The 13,814-nt window shown below is 41.2% G+C and overlaps 1 pseudogene; it reads right to left on the bottom strand.

Moving 5' to 3' along the window:
- Nucleotides 1-8,200: 8,200 nt before the first annotated feature.
- LOC100994201 (L-lactate dehydrogenase A-like 6B) lies at nucleotides 8,201-9,340 on the bottom strand (annotated as a pseudogene).
- Between the last annotated feature and the right edge of the window lie 4,474 nt (nucleotides 9,341-13,814).

The raw sequence follows: 13,814 nt of genomic DNA on the forward strand, positions 1-13,814 counted from the left end.
CATTCAATAAGAACAAGCTTGTATAATCAAGAGAACTGCCAGGACTTGTAGTTGACAGACTCCTCTTGCTGTAGCTCTTTGGAAGTTGGCTTAAATTTAGTAACAAAGCTTCAGTAATGACCATGCTAGGGTCTAGGGTCTAGAATTTAATAGCAGTAAGAGTTTCCCTTTATTCATCACAAACTACTGTGTCCTGCACTTTAAAGACTTTAGTTCTAATGTCTAATGCTTACAACAACATTGTAAGGCAGGAAATCTTCATTCCATTTTTTAAATAAGTGAAGAAACTGAGACTCAGATTAAATGAGGTGTCCAAAATGACAATGCAAATAAAAGCTAGATTATGATTCAAATCCAGTCATTATCTAGGTTGAGTAAACTGTGTGTGGGGAAGGTACAAACTTCTAGGCAGACTAGCAGTATGTCACTCCTTGCCTTCCCAGCTGGACCTCTGCTGTCAGAAAGCTAATCCCACCTCTGAATTCTCATTCATATCCTAACCTGAAGGGTGATATTGTATCGAACCCCTAACCTCAATAGGGAAGCCACCAGGCTCAAGAGGCCAATGAAGAGACCCAGAGCTAGTAAACGAGACATGGGGCTTTATCAGATGCTAACATATAGGGGAGAGGGTCCAGTGGCAACAGGCTGGTCAGGAAAACTGCAACTGCCTGTAAACATCATGCAGTTTATAGCATTTTCACTTAACACCTCCCCCTAACGACCTCCACCTGGCATTCTTCATTTAACTGAAAACTCAGGGCTTCAATCTCCTGTATGGCCCATGTTCCATGGGATGGTATGGGGCTCAGATGTTTATCATAGATAAGGGATGAATCTCTGGGTTGGCCACTCCCAGATTATCTAGCTTAGAAAACACTTTCAGGTGCATCTGCCATAGAGAGTAATTCTAAGGGTTTGCTTAAATTATTGCTATCTGGTGCAGTTACCCTACAGGTGCGTCTAGGGCCAGACCCAGTATTGTTGCAAGCATTTTGCTCATTTGTTTTTTATTTGTTTTTGTTTATCTAACACAATATGCTTATGAAAGCAAGTCTGTTGGCACTAAATCCATATGCTTTCCTCAGCTCCAAATATTTCCCCAAATCAATCCATTTGGTTCATATTAAAACACAGAAAAACCTTTAGTCAAGTGAGAAGAAGTCTGCTGACTACAAAAAATCACAATAATAGTTTTGGGGTTTCGATGTCACCAAAGGAAGACCAAGACTGGCCTCCCCAGAAGTTAAGGCAATCGAACCAGAGGTGGCTGTGGAAGCGGATGGGGCTGAGCCAGGAACCCAGCCTGGCAAGAGTCTTGGGCCTTCCAAGCCTGCCTAGGTTCACACTGAATAATCACAAGCAACGGGAGTATGTTAGGGCTTGGGCAAGTATCACCACTGAACAATTTGGTAGGAATAACAGGAAGCAACCAGATGTGAAGCCTTGACAATCCAATGGCAGGGAAGAAACAGGGTGATGGGCAGGGTCGGGAACCCCTCTGTGGTGGGAACAGTTTAAACAGATGATCTATATAAAGAACGAAAGAGTCAGATGCTACAGAGAAAGCACTGACCTGACATAGCAGCCTGAATCACTTTCCAAGAGTGAGTTGTGCCAACTGCACCATGTTGACAGATCACTCATGATTTGCCTTGGTATCACCACCAAGGGATGGACCTTGTGCTGGGTTTTTCTAAAGCCAATTTGATCAAGCTACAAACTACATTTTCCAAATTTCCTGCTCTGTATGCTTCCAGGTTACCATTGACTAAAAGAACTTAGGATTTGGGAGACAGAAATAAAGTAGCAGCTATTATTTTCCAAAGGTCTTTGCAGTCACATAGCATGACAGACTGATGCAGAGGTGCCCATCTGCATCAGAAGATCCAGTCTGCTCACACTCTCCTCTGCTCCCTGTCCAACTCTTCTTCATGACCACTGGCACTACTGCTTACCAGAGGCCCCATGCCCACCACCAGAAGCCCAGCTACAGACCCAATGAAGAGGTAGCTACATAAAATCAACACCTTCCCATAGACTTCCCCATGAACTTTCCCTTTGTGTTCCCACTTCAGAAACAGGATGTCCTTGACTGCTCTGTACATCCTGTCTTGTCCACCTGCACCAGGGTTTCAGGAAGATTGATTATTCCTTTAATTCTGATCTCCAACTCCTTCTGGACCCTTGCTTCCCCAGCTCTTCCCACAATTGTGTAAGGTCTTTTATTCCATATACTCATGGTAATTGTGCTTCCTCGACTAATAAAGTTATTTCTACTCTAAATGGGACCTTGTTCATCTAGGAAGTAGTGATTTCTCCTTTGGTCCAGGAAGCTCTCTTGTCTATCTTAGCATTCCTCCTATATCTACAGAGAGGAAGAGAAATGAAGAAGGCTGAAAAGAAGCTTAATTCTCTAAGCCAATGAGGTAGATAGTTTCTGGCTCTTCCTCTAGTATGGGCAGAGCTCTCATGATAGCATGTCCTACGTTTATTTCACTTCCTCCTTTACCCAAAGAGCAACTGGGTCTCCTGAATCTTCAGTGCAGGATGAGCAAACTCTGCCTTAATTTGCTCTGGCAACCAAGAAAGAGCATGGCACCAGCAAGTGGCCTAATGGCAAAGGACAGTGTTAGAATAAGAAGGAAACATGTAGGGTATTTTTCCAGACTTATGGCAAGTAACATTAATCCAATTAAGGCTAAGTTAAGCAAAACTGGTAACTATTTCATTCAATTATCAAGTCCAATGATGAGTCCCATTTGAAGCACAGCTGGATCTGGAGGTCCTGTTTCTCACCATTTCCTGAAACTGTTTCTCTAAGAGAAGTGGCTTCATTCTCAAGCCAGCCATCTCCCAGTGGTTAAAAAAAGAAAAAGAAAAAGATAGTGTGAATATACATTCCACAAGTTAACTACAAAAAGGAAGAATTCAGCTAGCTTTGGCATAAACATACAAAGAATGACTTTGATCTGGGTTAGGTCCAGTTTCTGGAACATTCATCATGGCCAGCAGAAGTGGGATTATAACAGTGCATGTACTATATTTTCCAGAATAAGGCTATGCTTCCATAGCAAAGAAACTTTTAAAAATAATAATTCAATGGCTTCAAGAAAATAGAGGTATACTTCTCTCTCATATTATAACCTGAGGTTATATTCCATAATAGTAAGGGCTCTGCTCCATGGAGTCATTCAGAAATCTAGATTTCTTCTACTTTGTTTTCCTATCAGCCCCTAGTGTCTGTGTGGTTGAACCTGGAGGAAAGCAAATTCATGCTCCAGCTTCTGGGAAAGAAAATAGAGCACCAGCGAAGCATTTCTGTTGTCTTCAGGCCTCAGCCTAGAATTTGTATATGTTAATTTTGCTCACTGTCCATTGGTCCAACCTTAGTCACATGGCCAATGCTAAATGCAAGGGAATTGGGAAAATATAGTCTAGCTATGTGCCCAGGTAAAAAAAGGGAGTATGCATAATAACAGTCTCCACACCATGGACCCAACTCTGTGGCTAGGAAGAGGTGACAAATGTCACATCCAACCCATGTAGAATGAATTCCCCATGGAAAGGAGTATTCTGATACCAGAAAACAGGGAACAGATGATGTTCAGGCAAAAATAACAGATGTCCTCTACAGATAAGTACAGAAGGGTACATTCAAGGACATGTTGAAGTCAAGCATGGTCAAAAGAGCAGGTCTCAGAATCAAGCACTCTCTAGCCAACCAGGCAGTATTTCTGATAGTGTGTGTTTCAGAACACCTCAGTAGTATGTAATGTAGGGGAGGAAAAGTAATTTTATCTCTACCCTTCATAGTTGTTAGTTGGGATGGATCCCTGTAACAAAAGACAGATTAATTAGAAAAATAAACAGAAGTTTTAATAACATGTATACCTCATATATACCTGGGAGATAACCCAAAGAAATAAGTAAATGTCAAAGGCATGGTTTTGAGTTCAGCCTTAAATACTGTCATCTGCTGAAACAAAGAAAGGACGGTGTGGGAAAAGGGTAGTTATGGAGAGATGCCCAGAAAAGCACAGTAAACAAGGGTGTATTAATTTGTTCTTATGCTGCTAATAAAGACATACCCGAGACTAGGTAATTTATAAAGGAAAGAGGTTTAAGGGACTCACAGTTCCACATGGCTGGAGAGACCTCACAATCACGGCAGAAGATGAAGGAAGAACAAAGGGACTTCTTACATAGCAGTGGGTAAGAGAACTTGTGCAGGGGAACTCCCATTTATAAAACTATCAGATCTCGTGAGACTTATTCACTACCGTGAGAACTGCACGGGAAAGATCTGCCCCCATGATGCAATTGTCTCCCATGGGGTCCCTCCCATGACACATGGGAATTGTGGGAGCTACAATTCAAGATGAGATTTGGGTGGGGTCACAGCCAAACCATATCAAAGGGTAAGGGTAGTTATGCAGATTTAAGTCAGTGCCTTCTTCATTGATGAGTCTCCAGCAATTCAGTCTTCCTTTTCTTGGTAGAGATAGAGCGACATCCTTACTAATAGAGATTTCCTTTACAAATATAAATTTCCCTTATGAAAGGACAACTTCTACTCTGTTTTCAGAGCTTCCCCTGTGTCTGCAGTCTCTCAAATTAATCAGCTCAAAATAAGCTTCATGCCAAACAAATATTTTGGGGTGGCATATTTTGGTCTCCTACAGAGTCTTCATGCATATTTTTGACATATTTTTGGTCTCCTGCAGTAACTTAATGTTATTCTTTTAAAAGAGACTTGTGGTCAACTAAGCTTAGAAAACACAGGGTTAATCGAAATAAAGCAAGTCCTTTTGCTACAGTAGTTTTCAGTTTTTAACACAATAATCTCCAGGTTTGCAACTTGTGCCAAGCTCATGTAATGTCATTAAAGCATTAAGGCATTAAGACTATTGCCAGCAGAACAAGACTGCAAGAAAGTCTGCCCCGGAGCAAGAGACAGACAAGTTTCAGGGCTGCAAAGTGGTGGCCCTGCCCACTTGAGCAGCGACACAGTGGATGCCAATTCATGACAAAATTCCCTCTTAGGTTAAGCTTCACTGGTGAAAGATAAACTCTGGTCTCAAATCTCGTGAATCCCATTCTCTAAAACTGTGCTATCCAATACAATGGCCACAAGCCACTGTCCGCTATGAGATTATTTAATAGGAAATCATTAAATGCTACTGATCATTTGCAATGAAGTTACTGCAGATTGACAAATTGAATTTATTTTATGTAAATGCATTAAAATAAAAAAACTGAAGCAGTGTAAAATATTTTTCTATTAAACACAAATGTCGTGTTTTGGTCGGTCTGCATTTCACTTTAATCACTGAAAAATTAACATCTGAATTGAGTTGTGCTCTAAGTGTACAATACACACCAGATTTCAAAGACTTAATATAAAAAGAGTGTGAAATATTAATAATTTTTATATTGATCACATGCTGAAATAATATTTTGAATGTATCAGTTTCAGTAAAATTATTAAAATTCATTTATTGATTTACCAACTTTTTAACGTGGCTACCAGAAAATTTCAAGTTTCATATGTGGCTTACATTACATTTATGTTGGACAGTGCTGCCTTGATCTTGTAAGAACAATTCCCCAAAGCAGGTCCTGTTTCCCCAGATCAGTGATGATGTCCTTAGATGCCCTCCAGATTCTTGTTACAAAGCAATCACAACTAATGAACAGACTTAAGGTAAAAGTTTAAAAAAAGAAAAAACAATTAGAAAATCCATTAATTTGCATATTTCTGAACTTGAATCATTTGTTTGAAGCCATTCTTCCTTTGCCTGCCTCATACAAATTACTACCTGTCAACAAAAGGAAATGTGTTTGAACTTTACAGGAATGCATAGAATTCCCATGCTGTATCTTTTCTAATGATAAGACAAGATCAAACAAATTTTCACCCCCAAAAAAAGACAGTTAAATCAAGATCTAAGAAACGTATTAAGTTAAAAAGTGATTGCCCTTCAAACTAAATCTCCAAACAGCACTTTAATTCTTTTGTTGGATACTGTATTCAGACATCAGCCACATTTCAAAACAAAGAAATCAAGGAGATTGGAAAGGTCTATTCTGTATAAACTTTGTGAGCCTGCCATAGTAAAATCAGCCAGTATATATTGAGAAACTGTTCACGCCAACACTTAGGGACTTTCAGTGGTAAGCACCTCCCCCGTGCTGATGCCCATATTTGTACCCATGTTTGTAGGACATGACTCTTCTACTCCCTAACCCCTGCTGACAGGATGGGGGGTCTGTATCTTAGCAAAGCTGGACAATCAGAATCTCTTCTTGGAATTTAGAATTGGAACACAGAAACTAGACTGCACTTAATTTCTGATGAGTATTTGAGTTAGGAGATCTGGAAACGCAGAGGCTGGAACCAACAAGTGCAGGCCGGAGCACAGTAAGATAATCTACAGTAAGACCCAGGAAAAATAAAGTTGATGTACCAATAGGAGCAGAGCCAAGAGATCAACTCTTCTGAAAAAAACAAAGCAAATAACCTTGGATTCAAATTTTCTGGGTCCTGGATCCAGTACCAAATGACAGATCTCTATAATTATTACTTTACAGTTATTAGAGATACCATCAGACATTCAATACATTCCCCACTGTTTTGTTTCTGACCTAAGCTGGTTTGAATGAGTTTCTGTTCTGACAACAAAGTGATTCCCCTCTTTATTCAACCAGGCACTGGTACTCCTTGTCCATTATGAGATTAATAAGAAATAAATGAAGTTAATTATAAGGAATTAATTAATGATAAAATATAGTACCCTGATAGAAAAGGGCTAAAGGCAGATTATCTAGAACGGATATTTTAAGTTAAACTTAGGCAAATATATGTGGTAGCCATACACTCATATTGCTATATTAGAAAGAGGAGATAACAAAAGCAAGAGGAAGAAAATAAAAGGGGAAACCAAGGCAGTTCCTGACTTTTAAGTTCTTTCCTTCAGCATTGTCTACTCTTCCCCTTTTTGTTTTTACAAAATCCTCCAACAAAAGATAAGCTGGGTGAAGATCCAAAAAGTGGGAATGTACAAATTAGCAACTAGTTTCTAAGCATCTTATAGGAACTCAACATTATATAAGGTTGTTGGGGAATCAGCAGAAAAAAAAGCATTGATCCTTACATGCAGAGAACTACAACTACAATCTAGTTAACATGTTAGATAACACCAGCACAAGAGTCATTACATGGACATAGAAAATTGAGGTGATTGCCTTATGCCTGAGTCCCAGAAAACATGGGTGGGTCCCATGGTATTCAAGTATTCAAGAGAAACACATGCCCCAAGCAGAATCAGATCCACAGCCAAATGGAATACATAGACTATCTTCTAGGGGAGACAAACTCATAGTGAGGAAGGTAATACTGAGCATTAAGTCTGAAGAGCAAGTTAGAAAAAAGAGAAAGCATGTGTCTTTATAGTACAATGATTTATAATCCATTGGGTATATACCCAGTAATGGGATTGCTGGGTCAAATGATATTTCTGGTTCTAGATCCTTGAGGAATCACCGCACTGTCTTCCACCGTGGTTGAACTAATTTACACTCCCACCAGTAGTGTAAAAGTGTTCCTATTTCTCCACATTCTCTCCAGCATCTGTTGTTTCCTGACTTTTTAGTGATTGCCATTCTAACTGGCATGAGATGGTATCTCATTGTAGTTTTGATTTGCATTTCTGTAATGACCAGTGATAATGAGCTTTTTTTCATATTTTTTGGCCGCATAAATGTCTTCTTTTTTTTGTATATACATACTTTTATTTTTACATTGTAAATTACCACTTTTTTACAGCATATAAATGAACATAGGTATAAGCCAGCAAGAATAAATAGCATATATCTAGTGAAAAGAATCAGAATTTCTCAAACACAGTAAATACCTACATCCTACTTTTTAGGAATCAAATGCCAACTACATATATATAACAAGGTAAGTACTGCTATATCAGCGTTACCAAAAACACTTTCTTTAGGAATTGTAAATAAGTATCATCCAGCACCTGGATGCTAAATAAAAGAGCTGGAAGACTAAATAAAAAGGAAAGTCACTCTACCCACTTTCCTGTTTCCATCTTTCAGGAATTCAAGTTTATTGAAAATTTTGATATATAATCCTGTATCTATGATCTCTTCAATAATTTCGGAATGGTAGTTTTAGACAACTTTAAGTTTCAAGCTCCTTCTGAATTTCCCAAAGTGTTTTTGCACTCTTTTTCAGATGGGCCTCCTCTTCAGGGGTCAGCCTTGTCTTTATAAGGTTGGTAATACCCTTCTCTCCAAAGAAGGAATACTGAGGAAGACTTCTTCATTTATTCCGTAGAGGCCCTTAATTATGGTGGAAACTGGATGTTTTCTCCTAAGATTCTTCAAAATACTTTCTGTTAAATCAGCTCCAGATAGGCCAATGGCCCACGAAGTAGAACTTTTCATTTTAATAATCTCATAGGCACTAGCAATCACTTCTTTGTGGACATTTTTCCATTTCTCAGGATCTTTATCAGTTCCTATATGAGTTCAGATCCTTCAAAAGGACACCAGCTATGTTCATTCCACTCCACACAGGAACACTTGAGTCTCCATGCTCTCCGAGGATCCATCCATGGCAGCTTTCAGAGTGGATACCAAGCTTTTGTCCAATGAAGAATTGAAAACGAACAGTATCCAGATTACAGCCGCTTCCAATAACACGGTTTTTGGGAAATGCACTCAACTTCCAGGCTACGTAAGTTAAGATATCTACTGGATTGGAAACAATAATTAGTTTGCAGAGGGGGTTGTGCTGGACAATACTGGAAATCATTAACTTGAAGATGGCCACATTTTGCTGGACTAAATTAAAGCGCATTTCTCCCTTTTCTTGGCATGCACCTGCTGTGATAATCACTAGATTGGGGTTTGCTGTGACAAGGTAATCTTTGCTACAAACAATATTTGACATTTTCATGAAAGGGCTGCCATGTTGAAGATCCATTGTCTCACCTTTCAGTTTGCCTTCATCAAGATCCACAAAGGCAAGTTCATCACTCAAGCCTTTTAATAAGATGCTGATAGCGCAGGCCATGCCCACTGATCCAGTTCCTATGATGGAGACCTTTCTGCGATAAAAGGGCTCCTCGGAAGTGAAGCACTCAATAAGCTCACTCTTCACCGTCGCCATCTTGCTCACGGAGGTGAAGAGCCAGGTGCCCATGAGCGGCATGCACGCTGCCTGACGGGGACACAGGGCCATCCCCAGGCACAGAAAATTCGCTCCTGCCGAGCTCACTCTCTGGCTGGCCCACACAACAGGCACAGTCCAACTCATGGCTGCTCACTCAAGAAGTGGAGGGAAAGAATGGAAAAAAGCTGCTGACCAAAACGTCGAGTCGCCAAGAGAGCCGTTGGCAGCACCTTCAGCCCTCTATGGCGGGTGCGCACCACCTGCCCCCTGGCCCTTTACTGCGCTGCGCGGCCCTTGCCAGCACCTCCAACACGTGCTTTCCGTGGGTGCTCAGACTAAGGCAGTGAAGGGCTGCTTCTCTAGCAAGTGATTTCTGGAGTTAGTTTTACAAAGAGTATTCTCATCAATAGTTGACATGCTTAAGAGACTAACCCAGATCCCTAGAATTATTAGTGTTTTCTATTTTTAGTATGAATGTCAAGGAAAAATGCTTCTATTAACTACAGATGAAAATCAGGTTACATCTTCTGAACTGTGACCCTGCCGGGAAGGATAGGGCACTGTGCTTTGCGTACTGGTGGCTGCCTGCACCCTCTCCCAGTGTCCCAGAAGTGGGCTCCTGCTTTCTGGTGTATGGCGCTGGAGGCCTATTTATAAAGGATCCCACTGCCTTGGTGCCAGTCCTGGCCAGGACCCACACTGGGTCAGTCAGCAGGAGCTTCAGCGGGGTAGGGGCCGGCTGGGAGTCACTCCAGCACTAAAAACTCATCAGGCGGGAATGCTACTCCTTTCTCATGCCGGAGGAAAGCCTTTGATTGTGGGTCCCGAAGAAAAACGACTTCTCGGGTAGAAAGTTGGTGATGTAGCCTTCAATTAAAATGAGGATATCTCTTACATGTCACTGTGAACCCCTAAAGCTTTCCAGACTGAGATGCTAATCACACCAACCCCACACCATGCATACAGTGAGCCGCAGCCCAGAGCTCGCAAGGCAAGGGAAGACCCGCTTTCCGGTAATGCAGTCGTGACCATACTTCCCTTATTGAACCATTCAGGGCTTTTCTTTTTAGCCAATGATAATGTTGTAATAAATCCAGCTAGCGTTCCTGCTGCAGCAACAGTACCAAGGAAAATTCCACCTTTAACCAGGAAAAGCCGGTCATCCGTGGACCCGGGAGCCTCCAGCAGAGAGGCCGGCTGCCCAGTACCAGAGCCCGCTGTCTCCATGTTTAGGTCGCCTCTACTGTCTTCTTTTGAGAAGTGTCTGTTCATATCCTTTGCCCACTTTTTGATGGGGTTGTTTTTTTCTTGTAAATTTGCTTAAGTTCTTTGTAGATTCTGGATAGCATGTTTATTGCAGCACTATTCACAATAGAAAAGACTTGGAACCAACCCCAATGCCCATCAATAATAGACTGGATAAAGAAAATGTGCCACATATACACCATGGAATACTATGCAGCCATAAAAAAGGATGAGTTCATGTCCTTTGCAGGGACACGGTTGAAGCTGGAAACCATCATTCTCATCAAACTAACACAGAAACAGAAAACCAACCACCGCATGTTCTCACTCATAAGTGGGAGTTGAACAATGAGAACACATGGACACAGGGAGGAGAACATCACACACCAGGGCCTGTCGAGGGGAGGGGCAAAGGGAGGGATAGCATTAGGAGAAATATCTAATGTAGATGACGGGTTGATGGGTGCAGCAAACCACCATGGCACGTGTACACCTATGTAACAAACCTGCACGTTCTGCACTTGTATCCCAGAACTTAAAGTATAATTTTTTTAAAAAGTAGAAAACATATTCAAGTGTACTTGAAACATTTATCAAGATAGCTCATACGTTGGACAATAATAAAAGTCTCAATAAACTTAAAAAAAAAGAAAAGCAAAAAGAGAAAGCAATTCAGTGTAAAAGCTGAGAGGATGCAGATTGAAATAACCATGAAAGAGGGGTGGGCCAGGGTAAGCAGCTCAGAACAAAGACCCAGACAAGCAAGAGCTAGTGCGGTGCCCCTATGGTGGCAGGGTAAGAGGTCTGGGGATGGGACGGCAGCTCCACAGGATGGTGAGTAGTCTGACAACGGACATTGTCTGAGGCACATAAAGTCCAGTGCCAACCCATAATCCCACACACCCTCAAAGGCAAAATCTGCCCCCAACGAACACTTCCTATCTTTAAATTGCAGCTGAATGTTTGCATTTTAGCCATTGTGTCTAGAGTTGGATTATGTAGTCCAAGACATTAATTTTAAAGATGAGGCTATTGAGGGACAAAGAAGTTACATAACTTGATCAAAGCCAAACTGCTAGTGGCAGAGTCAGGACTAAAATACAAATGTCCTGATATTCAGTCCAAGTTTTCTATTGAAAACTTCCTTTTCCCTTCTAAGCTGCTCTATTAAAAATTCATAGAGAGACTTACACATACAAATTCTTCCAAACATATAACACCTTAATGCCCTTTCACTATTTCCAACAATAGACCTGGGTTTTTTATCTCTCCAAGTATAAAGAGAAGTAAAGAAAAAGAGGAAAAGATAACTGAGAACTGGATTGGTCAAAAGAAACTTCAGTGTGAAAGCAAAATTTGATGTGAATTTTGAAAAATAAGTTCAATTTAGATAGAGGGAAGAAAAAACGAGATTCTCAGGAAAATAAAGAAGTTCCTCACTGAGTCGGGCACAGTGGCTCACACCTGTAATCCCCGCACCTTGAAAGGCTGAGGTGGCCAGATTACTTAAGCACAGGAGGTCGAAACCAGGCTAGGTAACGCGGTGAAACCCCATCTCTACAAAAAATACAAAAAGTAGCTGGATGTGGTGGGCACACACTTGTAGTCCCAGCTACTTGGGAGGCTGAGGTGGGAGGATTGCTTGCGTCTGGAAGGCAGAGGCTGCAGATCATGCCACTGCACTGTAGCCTGGGCAACAAAGCAAGACTCCGTCTCAAAAAAAATAGTTCCTGACTGAGAATGTGACTTGTGGAGGCCCATGTCTTGCAACAGGATGAAGGGAAAAGACAGAGAAAGAGGTGGAACAAAGAGAGAGGGAGGGGCGGGAAAGACAGAGAGGGAGATCCTCCAGTCTCAGTCTTCCAGTTACAAAGGATACAAAGAGCTCCCAACATCATAGAGCTGAATAACTATTTGTTTGAGACTTTGAAAGGCAGAAATAGCAATGATTAACATTGCTTAATCACTGAAATATATTTGAAATTGTAAGAGGCAGGATCTCTCCTGAAAGAAGTCCTAGTGAAATGCAATAATATTGTTTTGTTACTTTTAATATTCTTCATGTTTTAAAATCCAAAGAAAATCTTTCATACTCCAGTGGTTCATTCTGACCTTGGGCATTCCATTCCAGAACTGTGACTCCACAGCTGGTTATGTGTCCCTCCATTCATCTCAAGGGTTGCCCAAAATTCACCCAGAGAAGTAGTCCAGACATTCTCCTCTCTTAATTTTTAAAAATGTTTGTTTTATCAAATTAATTTATGTACATAGTTTTAATTGTCAAGTAGTAGAACAGTTATTAAATCATATTATTTAATAATAATAAACAGCAGCCCTCTGCCTCATTCCTTTCCTCCCCAGAGTTCTGCTTTACTCTCAGTAATGTCCTAACCTCCCATTTTTGAAGCATAAAAACAGAACTTCCACAAGTTCCCACCACATTTCCTGCCTACTAGAGTCTCTCCCATTGCTGTAGAAGAGCTTAGACGAGGCCAGACCCCCAGTTCTGCACTAGATCCCATCCCCTTCCATCTCTCAGTTGATGTGCTCCAAAAAGCCTTCCCTCTCTTGTAGCATCCACATTTTCCCTCTCTATTGAATCACTTTCATTAGCATATAAACATGACATTAATTCTCCAATTTAAAAAACAAAGATTTGCCTTGGTGCCACCTGCCCCCATCAGGTTCCACTGCTTTTCTTTCTGTTACACATGTCCACAAAAACTACCTAGGAGAGTTGCAACATTCACCATCCTCCATTTCTCTCCTCCCATCTCTTTTGAACCTGCTACAGTCACTCTATCATCCCCACCACTCCACTGAATTGTTCTTAGGTTCACAGTGACCCTCTGATGCCAAATTTCTCTCCTAACCTGACCTGGCAGCAGCGTTTCCACTCTCCTCCTGGAAACATTGTCTTCACTTGGCTTCCAGGACACCGTGCTCTCCTGACTTCCTCCTCCCTCTCTGTCCATTCCTACTGAATGTTGCTCCTCCTCCTTCTCTCTTTGACCCCTAATTGTTGAAGTTCCTCCAGATTCAGTCCAGACCTCTCATTCTGACTATATGCACTCCCTGTGTGATCCCATCCAGTCTCAAAGCTTTAAATCTTTAAATTCCATCTACACATTGATGACTGCCAAATTTATGTCTCCAACCTAGACCACTCCCCCTTAAACTCCAGACTCATCTCTATCCAAGTGTCAACTTGGATAGGACATTTTTACTAGAATATCTAGTAGACATCTCAAACTCCATACATCCAAAGCCAAGCAGTCTGCTTCCCATCTCACGTGATACAACTCTATTCTTCCAGTTGCTTAGACAACAAACTCCAGAGTCATCGTTAAATCCTTTTACTCCCACATCCTGT

This window comes from Pan paniscus, chromosome 10, assembly GCF_029289425.2.
Source record: "Pan paniscus chromosome 10, NHGRI_mPanPan1-v2.0_pri, whole genome shotgun sequence".
Classification (NCBI taxonomy): domain Eukaryota; kingdom Metazoa; phylum Chordata; class Mammalia; order Primates; family Hominidae; genus Pan; species Pan paniscus.